The 19,306-nt window shown below is 35.3% G+C and overlaps 1 protein-coding gene across 1 annotated transcript in view; it reads right to left on the reverse strand.

Moving 5' to 3' along the window:
• The window catches only part of tgfbr3 (transforming growth factor, beta receptor III), a 253,478-nt gene extending 239,900 nt beyond the window's left edge, over positions 1-13,578 (reverse strand). Inside the window, exon 1 of the mRNA XM_056459804.1 lies at positions 13,387-13,578. The gene's annotated coding sequence lies outside the window, so the exon portion shown is untranslated. The remainder of the gene's footprint in view (positions 1-13,386) is intronic.
• Between the last annotated feature and the right edge of the window lie 5,728 nt (positions 13,579-19,306).

The following is a 19,306-nucleotide window of genomic DNA, read 5'->3' on the forward strand; positions in this document are numbered from 1 at the left end:
CAGTAAGGTAAAAGCAGATCTGGATCTGGAGTCTTGTCTATTAGTGTTGCTGATTAACCATGTGGATGGATGATAACAGCCTTCTGAGCCTACTAGCTGATATCTACTGATAATGCCCATACAATCAAGTGATAACATTCGAAGCGAGTGTCTCATGCTACAAAAGCACCGACCCCTGCTTATTCTGAAAACGTACCAATATATCCACTTGTTAAGTGTGACGTGTTTTTTTTTTTTTATAAATTATAAAAAATTTGGTATTTGTGATGCAGCAAACCCAGAGAATGATGTGTACACTATGATGTTATATACAATTCACTTTACTGTATGATATGACTAAAAAGTAGTCATAAACGTATATTTGCTCAATTCAAACGAGTAGCGGCTTTGACCAGAAAACTGTATTCCTTACGTCACCAATACATTATAACTTAACAAGCGGATACATTTCTGGAGAGTGCCAAATATGTCCCAGTCGCTACGTTTTTTTGCAGTTTTTGTTTTCGTGAATCCACCCAAATCAGGTGTGTATGCTTTTTTGAAATCTCTTTTTTCTTTTTTTTTTTTTTTTGCAAGTGCCATTCGCGCCTGCTGTTCTTGCGTATATCCACCAGAGGCCGCTGTCGAAAGACTGACTGACTGACTGATTGACTGACTGACTGAATGACTGACTGACAGACCAATCAACTGGCCCACCCTCCTCCTTCCCTAAACCCAAACAATAGTATTTTCAAAAACACAGATTGACCGGCCCACCCCCGAAACTCAACAGACAGTTTTAAAAAGTAATCCAGAAAAAGAAAATCCCTTACCTGACATTTACCACGTTTTCAGATTTTACCACATTCTCACCCTGTTATTTATTTGTTTGTTTATTTTTATTTTTTGGCTTCTGTTTTTGTCTTACCCACTGTCTGGAACCGTTCTTCGTCGGACTCAAACCCCATCATTATTGTCAACTCCACTCTGCATCTCAAGTCCACCAACGCACATGGCAAACTAACTGGAAACTGGTAACAGTGGGAAAGCCGTTCATATGGAAGAAGCGGTCAGCTGGTAAGCGTGAAAAGGAACAGCCGCCCCGTAACATTTGTACATACGTACCTCTGGCTATATATTTCGCGATCTCCAGAAACATATATAGGGCTCCATTTTCAGAATGAGTCTATGTTGAAAAGTACATTTACATGATTTCACTTTGTGGAGGAATGAATACAGACTTCTCGAAATGGAGGAGGCATGTGATGCAATAACCATTTTATCTTGATTATTGTTTTTTCATAATCGTTGTGAAGGTCAAAATTAAACTTAACTTTGATTAATTGGACAGACATCGTTACTATTATGGTGGACTCAGAAGTGGAATCACAATGGTAAGAACGTTTCAATAATCAGTCAACATTAGTGGTGAGACATCCCCTCAGTCCATTCTAAATCTACTCCTTGCAGAGCACCATTATCGTTTCAGAACTCTGGAGTTTTGATTTGACTGTTTTTTATCATCTGACTATTCCTATTATGAAAGTAGCAGATTTTAAGAGGCATACATCATCATGCCACGCATTTGTGCACAGATACACACACAGGCCTTAACACTCATTTTAACCTGAGTGAACAACATCACAGGTTTGTCACGCTAGTTTACTGAAGCAAAACCAAGCATTTGGCTAATGGGTTTAGCAGTGCACATTCAAAGTAAGCAGCCACCAGTGCAGCAACAGGTGAGGAAATAGTGCCTTACTCTACCACATGTGCACCCCAGTGCATTGTGGGGAATCAGCATGTTTCGAATTTACATCAAGATGCACAGTGGCACAGGTGGATTAAAACCTCAAATGTCAATCAGAGCATTCATCGATGGTTAAAAACAACCACATGCTACACAGGGGGCTGTCCCCAAGAGAAGAGGAATGAAAGACACAACTTCATCAGTCTCTCTAATCCACTCTAGATCTTTCGTGCTTCCTTCCTTCTATCTTTCTGTCTTTTTCTTCACATGCTCTACTCTCATTAAGGTGAGGAGAGCTCTCTCTCTCTCTCCCTCTCTCTCTCTCTCTCTCTCTCTCTCTCTCTCCCTCTCTCTCTCTCTCTCTCTCTCTCTCTCTCTCTCTCTCTCTCTCTCTCTCTCTCTCTCTCTCTCTCTCTCTCTCTCTCTCTCTGCAAACAGCTGCAGGAACAAAGAACCATTCACACACGGGCAGCTGCTAAGGCTGGAAAGTCATTCTGGAGGATCTCAACAAATATTACACTTCCAGCTTAGGGCCCCCAAAGCCAGTGCCCTCTGCTTTTGATTTGGTGTCCACCTCTCTTGCCACTCTCACACTAAGGGCCAAGGCATTTTGGACTCCTCAGATCAAAGAGAACATTATCAGTGGCAAAACAAAGCAAAACAAATATCAAAACATATAAAAGTACTTTTAAAAATGACTAAAAATGTATATATATATTTTTCTGTTGACCTGGTTGGGGTAAAACTGTTTTAAAAGCTTTTTATTTCCCGGTCATCATGGAATAGAAGGTAATTGGGACTTTATTTATCACATTTGGAGTTTACGTTTGGCGTCACATTTCTTACTTTTTTCACAATTGCAGTTTTATTTCTTGCAAATGCACGTTTTTCGGCTTTCTCTCAATATCTCAGATTTTTTGCTTATTCTACAAACTTCCACACACAAAACTGAACAAATCAAATCATTAAAGAACCTGTGAAGTGCTTTGAAATGTGTATTTTTTTCAATGTTTGACGTAATCTCAACTGAAACAATGAAGAGAGGGTGGGACAAAGAGTAGCTCCTCCCATTTAAAAAAAAATGGCCAATAGTGTTTTTTTTCACAGGTCTGCCAGTGAGAGTGGTTGAGGGTGCAAATGAAAAGCAAATTGCTGTTTCTCAATATGCGTTCTTCAGCAATCTTGCATCCTCGTGTTCCCGTGTAACGTCATCATCAACTGCCAAAGTTCAGTTCCAAAACTCAAAAACAGAGGATGCGTGAAAGTTCAAGGATGTGTTCTTGATATCTAGGACGCACCAATGCAGATTTGAGCACCGAACTTGCTTTAGAAGTCCCAGAAGTCATTGCGACTGGAGGTGGGAAGCGCAGCGTTTTTTATAGGTTTATTATTAAAGTTCAGAGATATAACTTATTTACCTCAGGATTTTCCCTAAATGAGATGGTGAAAGTAAACATTACCATGAAAATCTTAATAAAGTCATAAACACATTAAGGGTGTTTATTTGTTGAAATTCATATTAAAATCTATTTTATTTGTGCTGTGCAACGTATATTTGTAAAGTCTATATGCATAGCATATATCACTGTGTGAATGTTGCAATGTTTCAGTAATTTTTCAGTTAAAAATTGACCATCAGAAAGAATCCAGCATCTCATTCCTCACAGGATGCGTTCTCTTCTCACGGTATACTGAGTTTACTCTTCCGAGGAGACCTGGCAAGACTGGTCTTCACAAGAATGCAAGTCCATTCACTGTGTTCTTGGAATTGAGAAACAGCCAATGAGAAGCATCTTGAAGAGGGCGGGGCATGTCAGATACTAGAGAGCATTTGATTGGTCAAGATTTGATGAGAAACTGAAGTATGAAGTGATGTGAAATAAATCAAGGATCAATTTAGATGTTTTTTTTATCAGTTTTATATTTTCTAAACACAAATTTTGTCACTACCTTGAAGCACACCAGCTAATAGATCCACAAAACTAACAGACTGTTTCACAATCACCATGCAGCGATCTAATCCTTGCTTATAGCTGGTAAAGATGCAGATCGCCATAGAACTACACATCTGCCATTATATGGACTACAGATCCAGTTATCCACCGCTTACACGCACCTGTTGCGGATTCCACTAATTGCACACACACACAGCTAGAGGATGGTCAAGGACTGATTACATGGACTTTAAAAACAGCACACACACACACACACACACACACATCAGGGCTGAGTCTTGTTTAACTGTATTGTGAACTTTACGATGCGTTTTCCTTGCCTTGCCGGTTTTGACCCTCGCTTTGTTTTGTTTGTTTTACTGTTTATTCCTGTTTGCTTCCTGCCTTTTGACCATTCGCCTGTTTAATGACCATGACTCTGGATTGCCTGTACACACCTGTTTGCTCCTGTGTTGACCGTTGCCCGCCTGCCTTTTGACCATAAGCTTGTTTAATGGACATGACTCTGGATTGCCTGAATACACCTGTTTGCTCCTGTGTTGACCGCTGCCTGTCTGCCTTTTGACCATTCGCCTGTTTAATAACCACCACTCTGGATTGCCTGAATACACCTGTTTGCCCCTGTGTTGACCGTTGCCTGCCTGACCATTCTCCCAATAAACCTGCATTGGGATCCACACTTCTTTGTCAGTGCCCCTTTATTACAGACTGACACTAACATCTAAAAAAATTATTTTAATTTCACGGGACCTTTGTGAATAACTACAATAACTACACCAACAATGGACACTTATTGTTAACAGGCCCAGCAATGTTGTTACATACTTTAGCTCCACCCCTTTTACTTTCTCCATATTCTCCACCTTCTCCATACTGCTCTCCATTTTCGTCAACTGATGGAGTTTTCAACTGAATCAGTCTGAATCTATTCTGCAACTAAACCAGCATTACCACCGCTCTGCTGTCTGCCTGATATGCTAAATATGCTCTACAATTTGAAATATTGTTATGGCTTTAATTCTTTTTTTTATCTATGCAAAGCTGCTTAATAAGGATGACCTGACTTGACTTGGTTTTTTTTTTTTTTTTTGCTGGGCTGGTTGGGACTAAACAAAGTAAAACAAAAAACGAAAAATAACAAAAATGTAAAATAAAATAAAATTAACTCAACTAGTTGAGTCAACTCAAGTCAACTCGTTGTAACTTGGAACTGTTAGGTTGACTTCATTTTTATAACTATGCTCATAGTTTATTTACTAAATAAATTTAGAGTAACAGGTTTACTTGATTTTTTTAAGTAAAGCCAACGGGTCATTTTTTACAGTGTATCTGTACTTTATGACCATCACTAAAAGCAGTTTAGTGAGTGAGGAGGCAGTTCAGTGAGTGAGGAGGCAATGTAGACCCTGAGCTAAAACAATGAGCATGTGGGTAGGTCTGTGACTCCATATAATTTGATCAGTTTTGATTAGAGATAGAAATAAAGTGTTTTTGTTTCCGTTTAGGGACCAATCGCCTTATATGACTCCATGCTGAAAGATTGAATCTCTCCCTCTACTTCTAGAAAGATATAGTACCATAACATTCAGAAACAGTCTGGAAAAGTCATTAACAAATTCAAGGCAGCAGACCCCAGACTGAACATAATAAGTAGCTACTCCACACTATTACTGTGTAGGTGGAGTGGCAAACACCATATGGTTTAATGCGCAGCCTCGGTCTGAACTCAAAGAGCCACTTTACTCTGGAGGAAGAAGCGTGCCTTAAAGTAATAAAACCATCCAGATTCAGTTTAGAATGAGAGATTGACTCAATGAAAGATACAGACCCTTATCAAGCAGGTCAGAATTTATTTTGACCCCACTCTTTTGTAATCGGTCTAAAATCAGAAGTTTGCAAAATATGCATCACAATGTGAACTTGTTTAAGAGCAAGCTGACAAAGTTTTAAACTTTTGCTAATCAATTCCATGTCCAAAAGATGTCCTTAGATCAAGAAGTTGATTATGTATCCTGATTTGTCAAATTTATTACTGAAACAAAACATTTCAAGACATTTCTAATGGTTTCTCCTTTTTAAAGCTAATAAAAGACAATGAGACAAAATAAATTAGTAAATAAAAAATCATAATTCTTTATTGTCCCCTCTATTTTATGGTGACCCAGAGTAGTCTAAACAAATATCAAAATAGACTATTTTATGCAATTTATTATTTAATGGTAATATAATTAAATAATAGTGCAAGTACCTTTCAAAAGGTGGCAAAATGATTTTATTAGCAAAAACAAAAACAAAATATCCACAGATATAACACCATAAACATGGTTTTTGATACAAAAACTGTTAAATTCTGACAGGGAGTGTTCTTCTATCATCATAATACTGGTTTTATAATGTCATAACATAAATTTAAAGGAAAAATAGGTTCGCTTATGGAAATGTCAACAGAGCAATCCACTACAGCCTTCCAGTGGCTTTATTTGACATTAATGCTATTTTGCTACAAAAAAAAAAATGTTTGTTTGGTGACAGCACACATACAAATTTTGGGTAAATGTTGGCTATTGGCTACATAGTGAGTTATGCTAACCATTAGCTTGCATCATTTTATGCTGTTACCAGAGCTGTAGAGTTTGAACGAAAGCTTTTTTTGTACATAATGTTCCAATCTAGTACTTATATTACAGACTAAATAATGCCTCGAAAAATGCCGCCTCTTCACCTGTCAATAATCATTATGTTTGACTAGTGAAGGAGGCTAAGCCCCATGTCAACCTCTGACAGAGGGCAGACAAGATAACAGAGTATGATTGACTGAATTATTGGTGACAGACATTTTACTTAAACACAAAGGGCAATATAATATGTCCCAGAAATGAGTGTGTCCCATTTGATACAATGATGAAAAAGTGAGCCTTGTATGGTTTTAATTACACTGGAATTAGATCTCTGCTTTTAACCCATCCAAGTGCACACACACATACTGAGTGAGAAGTGAGATCACACACGCCCTTGCAGTGGGCAGCTATTGCCTCTAGCGCCTTGGGAGCAATTAGGGGTGCCCTTGCTCAAGGGCACCTCAGCTGGGTATCGAAGATGGAGAAAGTGCAATTCGTTCACTTCACCATCTTTAATTCCTGCCAGGACCAGGTATCAAAGCAGCAAACTTTGGGTTACAAGTTCAACTCACTAATCATTATGCCACAACTGCCCCTAACCACAACTGGTATTCGTGGTGTCTCATCCTTAGAGAAACTATCACAAGATTTCAAGTGCAAAATGGGTTAAAACTTGCTTTTTTTGGTGTTAATAATTAGAGATGCACCAAATTTTCCACCACCATAAATTATCGGAAGAAATGGCATTTTTGCAGCCAAAAGAGCTAAAAATGAGCCAAAAAAGCAATGCTGCACCACACTGTCCGGTGCATGGTGTGAAGCAATGCAATCTCACAGCAATACATAATTTTTGATTTAGGGGCTAGTTCGTATTAAATTGTACAATGACATTCATACGTTTTAGTATTTTGATGGTCCGTTTGAGTATTAGTAGACTGTCTGCTTAATATCTGTTGATACTGCTCCTTCAACATACATTTAACTGACTATAAGAAACTTAGCAAGTTCATGTCAACTAACCCTAACCCCAACCTAACAGTCTACTGATAATCTAATGAGAATAAGTTGGTATATAGATGCGATGTAACTTAAATTCAACAAACGGACCATCAAAATAAAGTGTTACCTAATTTGCTCATCCCTAAAAAAAGAGTAGGTTTATTGGTGGTGACTGATGCATGCCTCATTTTAAAAATCTTACATTTTCATATGAATGAAATTGTATGAATTTGTGCAAATTAGACATTTTTCTGACAATATGAAACAAAGTTCAGTTTACTCAAGCTTTCACAGCAGACGCAGAAAGAGCTGCGTTATGAAACCCATTCATTTCAATAGCTTGCGGTTCACAAGGGTGCTTCCTGCACTGACCAAAGTGCAAGCGTGTACACATGCCACAGTCAAAAATCTAAATAGGTCACTATTCTGCTTTATAGATATTCCACTCATGTCCACATACTGTACTTATCTATGCTTGAACTGCACATGCTCAACAAAAGGCAAAGTCTACTCAAATAACATACTGACAGGACATTTCTCTGTAGTTTACATGTTCCTGATGCTTGCAACAGTGCTAGGGCGATGTTGACCAATTTGGCATCATACGATGTCTAATGTAAAACATTGCGATGGACGATGGCATCGTCATCGTAGGTAGCTGTGAATTAATTATTTATGAATAATTAATTAATTCATAACAAATTAATTATTTGTAGCCTACCGTTTCGACTACCTGACCCGCATGGTCTTTGTTTTACCCATAACCAAATCATAAATAAATAAAGATAAGTTACACACAAATTACCACCTGTCAATCACTTTTTCCGCAAGACTCTGGCATGAATAGGCAGTGATCTGTGTTGTTATAATGGACTCGACAAACTTGGTTGGTAAAAGAGGTGCACAACCAACAGCAACCAACAGTAGTTTTCACTAAAATTACTAAGTACAAGCGTGAAACCGAAAGATTGAAGCAGTGTACTGACGCTGTGATACGTTACCTGATAGATTCAAAAGACATGAGAGTCGTTAGATAGAGACAAGATTAATTAAATATCACTTTAACAACTATAGTGAGACACGATCCAGCAGTACATCCTTGAAAACAGTACATGTCTTTAAACGTGCATTGCTCTATGGGATTTTGTGCTCAAAGCACCCGCTGACTGCTGGAGCTCAGACGAGCGCATGACAATGTGTGCGTCTGTGTGTGTGGTCACGTGATTTGTGTTTTCAGTGGTATAGTGTGGACGGAATGCTTTGTACAGTTGTGGATCGCAAAGGACTATGGCATCGTCTATCGACCCAACCCTAAACAGCACTACTGTCCTGTCATGGCAATGCTGATAAAATCACGCCCCTCCATTGTTCTGCATAATTTGCATGTCTCTCGTATTTTACAGACTTGATTCAGATCAACTCTTTTGGAGAGAATTTTATGAGTTGAACTAAGTGTGTCAGATAAGAGAGACATGCAAATTATGCAGAACAATAAATCCCTGAAACCATGACTCAATACCACAGACGATAAAAAACATTAAGAATTCCCCAAAATTAACAGTTCTTAAAAGATTTTTTTTTCACAATGTGAAGAATAATTTACAAATTTAAAGCGACTTTGAAGAGCTTTATCGATAAAAAATATGCAAGCATATCAAAAAAATTCTTCACAGATCATTTTTGTGCTTAATGCCCATACACTGTTTTCATGTACTGTATGTTAATTTAAATGCAAATGATCATGCTTTGGTTACTCCTGCAACAACAAACAAAACATCTGCACAAATTTTAAAGCTTTGTCCTTTCAGTTTTTTTCTGAGCACACAACTAGAAGCACAAGCACAAAAGGAGAGTCCTTCTTACATGAGAATTTTATTTCACATTAGCTGTCAAATACACAACAGTGATGTCAAAAGCACACAGAAAAATAACAGAATAGCTCAAGTACTTATAACCTTTTCATGCTCAATCAGTTATGCACTAAAGAAACTTGAAGTGTAAAAAGCATAACAGGACCCTTTTAATCATGTTTAATCCCTGTACTTTAAAGGAAAAGTTTTTATATTTTTAAATGCCAATTTTTAAAACCGCACTAGTTTATAGACGCTGTCAAAGCTTACAGCCATGGACAAAAAGTCATAAAACTAGGATTTTGATTTCATGGGGTCTTTATTGTACGTTTGACCACGTCTCACCAGAAACCATCTCAGCATGAGAGAGAGGACAGACTAGAATACAGCATGACCTCTAGAGAATAACACACCGCAACTATTTCCAGCCATGTATAAATAAAACACAACTCACTCCAGCCTACATTGTCCGAGCCAAAAAGCATGGCATGAGTTCTTATGAAATTGTGGGTACCTGTAGAGCACATCATCTAGAGCCACTTTAGAGGTGGAGGAGGAAAAAAAACAAAAACAAAAAACATAATGATGTCCAACATGAACCTCTTGACTGCTAATGAGTCTTATTTGGATTGAGCCATTCAGCCTAAACAGAGTGCGGTTTCCCGTTTGCGTAAGTGAACGGTGACGAGGGCCCCTTTGACATGTTTATAATGGAAGATGTGCTCGTCAGACCAAATGGATCCTCTCTGCGTTGGCTGCGAGCATAGCCACGTGTCAAACAGTGACACACTGGGGACATGAAGTGGCCAGCTGCACTCAAACAAAACCACAACCTCCAACTGTGATGCAGATTGATCAATCTACACGACTCACTGGGCCAATTTCGCATCTTTAACACCGGACGCATTCATTCACACAGCATGTACACAAACACACACTAAATCACACACCTCAGGGCCGCCGCTAAGACCACAGAGCACACATATACGCACGCACTTACATGGGACATCTGCACATCTGCGTGTGTGACCTCTGGCTTGTGACTCACATCAGAGCGTGCAGAGTAACTCACATACACTTGCATCAACATGCAGTTTTTACTCATACGTCTCTAGTTGTGAATCATCAGTGACATCACCACCACTCGCAAAATGTGACAAAAAATATTTTAAAATGACTGAAATGCATTGTAATAAATCATAATTTGTTATCATATTTACTTTTAAATGTCATTGACTGCACTTTTGTGTTACTTTTAAAAAGTGTTATTAGTAAAATTTGTGTTACTGCATTGCTTTTTTATCTGGGGTGGCTTGCTTGTTTGTGTTATTGCACAAATGTAAGGCCCTTTTTACACCAAAAGTGTAATGTAAAGAGAATAAATACCCAGGCTGAACCTTTCAGCTTTGCTGCCTTTCTGCATCGCATGAAAAAGTCTAACACTATTCAGAAATTAAAGGAATAGTTCACCCAAAAATGAAAATTCTGTCATGATTTACTAACCCTTACTCACCCTTTACTCGTCACAGAGCAGTTTGAGTTTCTATATTCTACTGAACATAAAAGACGTTTTGAAGAATGTTGAAAACTGTTAACCAGTGACTTCCATAGTATTTGTTCTTTCTACTATTGACGCCATATGTTTACAGCATTTTCAAATGAATTCTTATGTGCTCAACAAGTGGTTTGGATCCCTTTTAGGGTGAGTAATTTGTGAGTCATTTTTTTATTTGTGGGTGAAGTTAATATTCAGAGTTTGTATTTCACAGTTTTTATGCATTTTCAGTGATGCTGAATTGTTTTTTGTGCTAGTGAGATGAGTAAAAACCACAATTAAGCTGAAAATGAGTACCATGCACTGTCATAAACAAAGGCACAATAGCTGTCACTGGGGCAGTACCCTTTTAGAAGGCACATTTTTGTACTTTTTAGGTACTATTACATATCTTAAAGCAACTATATGGATCCTATTTACTTTTAAGATTTGGTTATGGATCCTTTAGATACTATTACCCCTTTAGATTAAAATTAGACAGCTTTTGTACATTTTTTTTCTGAGACTGTGTTCACACATCACACACAACACATATGCACATGATTTCTCTCTACACAGTGACAAGAGAGCTCTCAATGTTCAAAAAATAGGAAAACACAGTAACTGGGGTTGTTTTTGTTTTGTTTTGTTTTTGTTTTTTGAAAAAGAAATGAAAAGCAGTGTATTACTTTAGTTTAAGTAATGCATTACTGGCAAAACTGATCATCAGTGAATTTAGTTCCCTCCAAAAAGCACAGAACTTCCTCTGTCTTTTCAGAAACTAATAAGCTGGGAGTGAATGATGCTGAACCCTCAAAGCCTTAATCAACATGTCTCAGGGGTCTTGAGTCACATAGTCACAGCCCTGTTGTCCTTCTGAAAACACCTTCAATCTTCAACCCATCTCTACTGCAATAATCACTGAATAAACAGTCTCTTAAGGCAAAAGTACTTTCAAGTGCTCTGATTAGATTATTTCCAAGGAATTCACTACATAGTAAATCCTGGATTTTCTCATGTGAGACACTTGCAGACATCATCTAATGTCTGACAGGCATGAAAAGTCTGATCGGGACCCAAAAACTATCCCCTTAAGATGAGTCACGCACTAATAATGAAAGAGACTTATGGTCTCGACTACAGCTATTCATTTTATAAATGCGTAACTAGTAAGCATCAGAAAAATGGGTTATGAATTGGGTTATAAAATATTTATCCACTATGCTGAACTGCTAAGTTTGAAAAAGGTCTAAGTTGGTACTGTAGCTAAACGCAGCATCCCAGATGGCACATCACTAAGAACAGGTACAGTTTTGTGTTTAGAATAGTTTATGTGACACAACAAACAAACAAATAAATAAACAATGCCATTAAGATTTTTTCATTTATTTAATTTAATTAATAAATTAAATGTTATTAAATTTTATTACATTTAATTATGGGGGGGGGGGGTGTCTTCAAATGTAACAAATTTTACATAAAATGTACATTTAATACCAATTTATATATTTTTAATTTAAATTGTTATGAGAAGTTTACAGAATAAAACCAAAAATGTATGCAGTAACAGTGGTCATCAACTGATTTTGCTTCAAATTTTATGCAGGACATCAAGAAACAACACCATTCCAAAATTGTTTTCAAACACAAGTAAAATTCAACAATGACATGGCTTATTTATTAAATTAAAGTATTAGGTCCTGTCAAATTTGACACCTGTCAATCAAGTGACAATTAATACGTCAACTTCATTAACACTATAACCAAAAAAAACAGACTTTGCAACTTTATAAAAACATTTTGAAATTCAGCCCTCCACTTGAAAACCACATCTGCTGAAGATGATATAACAACATAACATGATATTTTCCACTAAAAAGCCATAGCAGAGTCCTCATGCACCAAATGATTGCACTATAAAATAAGACATCATATTAATCTGCTAGTTAAACAAGTATCAACAGTATTAAGTTCAGTGAAAGAAATTCCAAGACAACTGCACACCTTCAACTTTTGATTTTTCACATATTTCACTATGCCCCAAGGAGTCATTTCTAAAACTAACCGGCCCACTTAAGAATTTCACAATACCTGCAACTAGTAAAGGGAAGAGGCTTTTGTCTTTACATGCAACTGGAAGAGATCCATGTCATGACTGTACCTCCAGTGTTATGTGAACTATGTACATTAATTTGATTAAATGAAATTCCTGTGCAGGGCAGTCCACTCATGCCAAAAAAAAAAAAAGTTGGACTTGGTGTTAATGAAAAAAGAAGAAAAAAACTGAGAATTAAGAGTCTTTCTGTTGGACAACAGCACATTGCAGTTCAGTTCAGCTGACAGTTCAAACGCACAGCTCATCCTGACCACATCACAACATCTGCACAGAGCCAACATACTTCAGCTCAGTTTTAAATAAAAAATATAGATTAATGACACTTTAAAATCACTTATTGAATACATCTTTGCATGAACTTTACTATCATCACTTTGCGTAGTAAACACAAACCTTATGAATTAAACTGGAAGCGCTATAACGTCAGTTCTGTCGCGTCGCGTTTTTCTAACGGAGTAGTGAGCATGCGATTGTAAACATGATGATTAAAAACAAATCACTTCTTAAAAGAGCCCTAAACTACTTTTACAGCACCCTTAAAATAATGTACACGTGTAAAACTATAGCAAAAACAAAGTGACATACCAGCAAATCTTCAGTAAGTTAGTGCTGAAGAAAAGTTTCTTTGGGAGTTCACGTAGTAACCTTTCCTTCGGCTTGTGTAATAGAGGAGCGGCGAGTATACGCTTCTGTTTGTATACTAATTAATACCGCGACAAACGCCACGATTTTCGGGATGACAAAGCCTGTGACAGTTCTCAAAAAGTTTTAAATACCTCTCCCGCTTTCTGTCTCTCTGCGCGTTTTAGTGGGAGGGGCCACTAGGAGGAGGCTGAGATTCACATCTATCAAGAAAAAAAAAACTGAGAATGAAGTGGGCTTGAAACCCCTTCTACTTCCGCCGGCATGACACTAGAATTTACTTGTACAACAACTGTCCACAGCTTATATAATAATAACAAAATAAAATTATAATAATAGTAATAATAATAATAACAATAATAATAATGATAATAATGATCAAAAGAAGAAAAATACAATATATTAAACATAATAACTTATTATTTATTATTGTAATTTATTATTATTATTATTATTATCATTATTATTATTACATTTTGTTGTTGTTTTTGTATTATTTTTATTACATGTAATAATATTTATTATTGTTGTTTTGTTGTAATATGTATTATTATTATTCATTATTTATTTGTTTAATTTTTATTTCAATCATTGTTTTTTTTGTCTTTTTTTTCTTTTTGTTTTTTGTTGCTGTTTTATCTAAATAGTAATAACAATAATAATAGGCATAATCATAATAATGATCATCATCTTCATTTTGTTGTTGTTTGTTTGTTTGTTTGTTTGTTTGTTTGTTTGTTTGTTTGTTTGTTTGTTTGTTTGTTTGTTTGTTTGTTTGTTTTTTGCTATTATAACTATGAAATTAGTGGGAATTGACATACAGTGCATTTAGAAAGTTTAATCTGCCCCCTTTTTCCAGATTATATTTTACAGCCGTATTCCAAAATTAATTAAATTCATATATTTCCCAAACAATTCTGCAAAAAATTACAGTTTGATGCCAACATGAAAGAAGTTTGTTTGAAAGCTCATTTGTTTTTGTTGCTTTTTAAATGAAGAAAAAAAATCACATAATGCGTGTTCACAGCCTTTGATCAATACTTTCTTGAAACACCTTTGTCACCAATTAGAACGTCTTGTCTTATTGAGCATGATGCTACAAGCATGGCACATCTATTTTTGGGCATCTTCTTCTATTCTTCTATGTAGTTCCTCTCTACAGACACTGCTAATCTTTTATTTTATTTATTTATTTATTTATTTTGTTTATTTTTTTTTTTTTTTTTGTGGAATTTGTCTTTTTTTATGCTTTTGTAAATTATCTTCTTCCTTCAACATTTTCACACATCATTCAGCCAATCCTTACACATCATATAAAGTTCCTCAATTTTGAGGTTCTAAAAATGACAATAAAGATGTTTGAACAATACTGCATAAATCACCACATTAAAATTAGTGGATTGTTGTATTTGACATAATGTTCATTCCAAAAGATCTCAAATTATGATTATTCATTCATACATTTTTAAATGCATTTCTTCTCTGTGAATCAATGCCTTACTTGTTCATTTTAATAAACATAACGTTAATATAATAAAATTTTTTACTATATCTGTTATTTTGAAAGCTTGGAAATGTGCTATTAGAATCATAAATTAATTTGAAGTGGAGCCAATGATGCCACAATGTCAAGCAACCACCAGACAAATGTTCTGATCCTAACCCTAAATCACAAAATGATATTTTTCAGAGGAGAAACTTTAATGTTTAGATTCTTTAAATCCTAATTTAATACAAATCAGAATTCATTTCAATTAATTCAATCATTTTAAAATGGGGAAAATGTGATTACACTGTCATTGTTGCAGTTTAAATATTATTTTGACTACAGAATAAAATTTATTAATTACATGTACTTATATGTTTAGGGTTAAGAAGTGGGTTAAGCCTGGGATTAGTATATGCTTAATTAATTGTAACTACTATATAAAATGTGCAACAAAGACACCTTCAAATTAAGGATTACCAATACAAATTAAATGCATTTTAAATAAACAAATAATATTTTTAGGTAAGTGTTATCCAAAGTAATATCTTTAACCACTCCTCTGATTTCATAGATGTTGTAAATCAGCCTTATCTGTTACATGTTTTAGTGATAGCAGGATCACTCTGTCATTGCCAACTGATTTGATTCAAGGCAAAACATGTTGACCTGACTTTAGTTTGGCCTTTCTTAGACACAAACACACATATTTTTCAACCAAATTCTTAACTTTGTCATTTAGTCGATTATGTTATTAACTAATCAATAAGCCCTTACAATTAACAATTCACTGAAAGAAGTCATCGACTTAAGCAATATAAAATGTTTTATTGTGTTTACTGCTGCACTTCATTGCATATATGAGTTCAGTTTGCTTTTAACATGCAAAGGAAAAAGCAAAACAAAAATGGTGTGATTGTTTTTGAGCTAAATTTCATGTTTGTGTGTATTTGTTTTTGCAGGATATGTTTACTTTTTCATTTGCATTTTCTTTCTTTTTTATCCCTCTGCCTCCTCTTCTGGCTTGTTTTTTGTGAACAAACAGACTTATGTTGTCTGAGTGAAATGTTCTGCTCCGTTCTGAAGGAAATGGAAATGCTTTAGCACTGCTTACAGTGTAAATGTCAGAGTCGTGATTTGCCACTAATGAGACAGCACCCTTCCAAGATGGAAAACTTTGTTTTGGAGCTTCTTGCTGTCTTGGAAACATTGATATGCTGCTTTTGAGTGTCAATGAAGATGTACACAGAGGCTTCATGTCATCTTTCACTTCTCATGCATATGTATGCCTCTGAACCAGGCCTGCTCAAAGCATCTGCACAGACGGAAAGAGAGACGCCACAAAATCCAGTCCCGAACATGATTCCCCTGCCCTAATTCTTTGATTTCATTTGTTTTGTTTGCATTCTTTCTCTTTGTCAGTCATTTTGTTTTTCTTTTATTAAATGAACGGTAAATTGAATCCAATTGGGAAAAAATCAACTATGGAATATCAGGGAATTGCAATGCATAATCCGTTTCAATGCACTCGTACTACTTTGAAAAATGAAAATCCTAAACTCATCTTTTGCATATGTAACATTGTTGCATGGACATGGCTTAAAGACAGGACGTCCGGTTTGGGAATTTGTACATTTAATTTTAAAAAGTCATTGTATATTCACAGAAATCATTTCAAGTGTTTACTTTTTTTTTCAAATTATGATAGTGGAAATAAAATATAACTGTAAATATTAAATACATTAAATGTAATAATTATAGGTCACCGTGATAAAGACAAGTTTAGCCAAAACATGTTGGTGTGGTGCACAATACTGTTGTTGTTTTTTAAAATAATATGAATTACTTTTAAACTTTTTTACTTACTTTTCGAGTGACTTGGAATAATGATTTTGATCTTTTAGGCATATATATATATATATATATTTATGTATGATATTAATTTATTTATTTGCACAAAAAAAACTAAATCAACAGCATCAACAAAAAAAATTATTTAAAAAAATAAATAAATGAACAGGACATAATCAGGCTGAGGGCAAAGTTGTATTACGCTTTTAATGCCTTACAGTAGAATTACATCCTTTACACTGATATGTGTACCACATCAACATTGCCACAACAACTTGCTTTTTGACTTTCTGACACACTGCATATGCCATTGATAATTTTTTTTAAAAGCGATAAAACTTTACAACTATTACTAGTATTTAATTGTGCTTGAATTAGCCAACATCCAGTAAAATATTGTGAAAAGCAGAAATAACGGTGATTTGACTTTACTTGAATTTTTTGTTTTATATATTTATTTAATTTCAAATATATTTACTTTTATAATTTTTATGTTGTGTATTGTTCATTTATCTATTTTAATTAATTAATAAACCTAAATTATTAGTATTTTTTATTTTATTTTTAAAACTTTGACCCACATACCCCTTCTCTCATCTTGTCATGGTCTGATCTCTCTCGATCTGTAGCTGTGAAAGAGTTTTCTTGTACAACACTTTCTCATATATGAGAAGTGACCCATGTGGAATGTGGGGTTCTGAACTCTTGACCTTGGAGCCACATGACATGATGAAGCCTTTCATCTGAAATATGAGCAAATACAAGGCATGTTTATTTATGGCTACCTAGAGATTCCCTTAAAACTGTCTTAAACACAAAAATAAAGATGTGTCAACATGTATGACACATGTTATGTCATGCTGCTCTCTCTCTCAAATATTTTTTAAAAATGCAAAGTTGAGCAGAGGACAGTGCTCCTCCGTTATTTTGGAAAGTGAGCAATTGAATGTTTACTTACATGCATTTTTTCTAAGTTGTGTATGGCAATACTGAAAGGTAGAAACGATTTTATGAAAGTTTATTTAATCCAACATTGGTCATTTGCTACCCTCTTGTGGAAAGATTGCTTTAAAACAATTTGATTCATTCATTTTCTTTTCAGCTTAGTCCCTTTATTTTTCTGGGGTCGCCACAGCGGAATGAACCGCCAACCTATCCAGCATATGTTTTATGCAGCAGATGCCCTTCCAGCTGCAACCCACCACTGGGAAACATCCACACACACTCATTCACACACATACACTATGGGCAATTTAGCCTACCCAATTCACCTATACTACGTTTTTGGACTTGTGGGGGAAACCGGAGCACCCGGAGGAAGCCCACGCGAAGACGGGAAGAACATACAAACTCCACACAGAAACGCCAACTGACCCAGTCGAGGCTCAAACCAGCGACCTTTTTGCTGTGAGGCAAACGTGCTACCCACCATGCCACCGTGCAGCCCAACATGTTGATTAAATTGAATAAATGGGATGAGTAGCTGAGTTTTGTGTTTAGTGATGTCTTTGTTAATGTTTAGATTATATAGTATTTTTTCATGGTATAATTGCCTTTCTTGTCAATGTCATTGCTTGTTTTTTGTATATAATGCTTTTGCAATATTGTATGCAAACACAATAATGGTGGTAACATACACACTGTAAAACCCAAAACGTTAAGGTAACTTAAACCATTTAAAGAAACAGATACTGTGAACTTAATCCATTTGAGTAAATGAAGAATTTGAGTACAGTAAATCCAGATAAATGAAGAGTACTCAAAGCAACTGAGTACTTTAAAACCCAATAAGTTATGGCAACTCAAACCATATGAGGAAACCAATTGCAACAAACATCTAATCTGAGTACTGTGAACTTATTCCATTATAGTTGAAGTAATTAGGTATTTACTCATTACCTTCAACACTGAGTTCAAAACTCTTTTCAAATGAGTAGAATTAACTTTGAGTTAACTACACTCATTTCATTTGACAAAGTTGACTGTTGGGTTTTACAGTGCATTTATAGCAATGGGAAAATTCTATCATAAATTTTTCAAGGTTAATAAGAATAATCCTCAATTTAGTTTTCATTCACTTTTGCTTGCTAATGTGTAGCTACAACAATCTCAAAAATCAATTCAAAAATTTCAAATGTCAGTTTCAATCTCTGAGGTGTTTAAGTATGAACAGTTTTATACAGTTCATTTTATTCTGCTCCTTAAAGTAGCACAAGAAAGTCCAAATAGGAGAAATGAAAATTGACTTCACCTCAAGAGGTTCTAAACCTTTCTGAGGTTCTTTTAAAAAGATACTTTGAAGAATGTTAATCTTTTCAGACAATCATATTTTTGTTATTTAAGGTTTACTCGCATTTATGAAAATAGCATTTGCAAAGAAGAAACATTAAATTTGTAATAAAGCAAGCACTGTATTTATTAAAGTATTTATTAAAGTATAATTGCCTAAAATAATGACTTTAGACTAAAAGTTTTGAATACATATTGCTATATATATATATATATATATATATATATATATATATA

This window comes from Danio aesculapii, chromosome 6 (assembly GCF_903798145.1).
Source record: "Danio aesculapii chromosome 6, fDanAes4.1, whole genome shotgun sequence".
Lineage (NCBI taxonomy): Eukaryota > Metazoa > Chordata > Actinopteri > Cypriniformes > Danionidae > Danio > Danio aesculapii.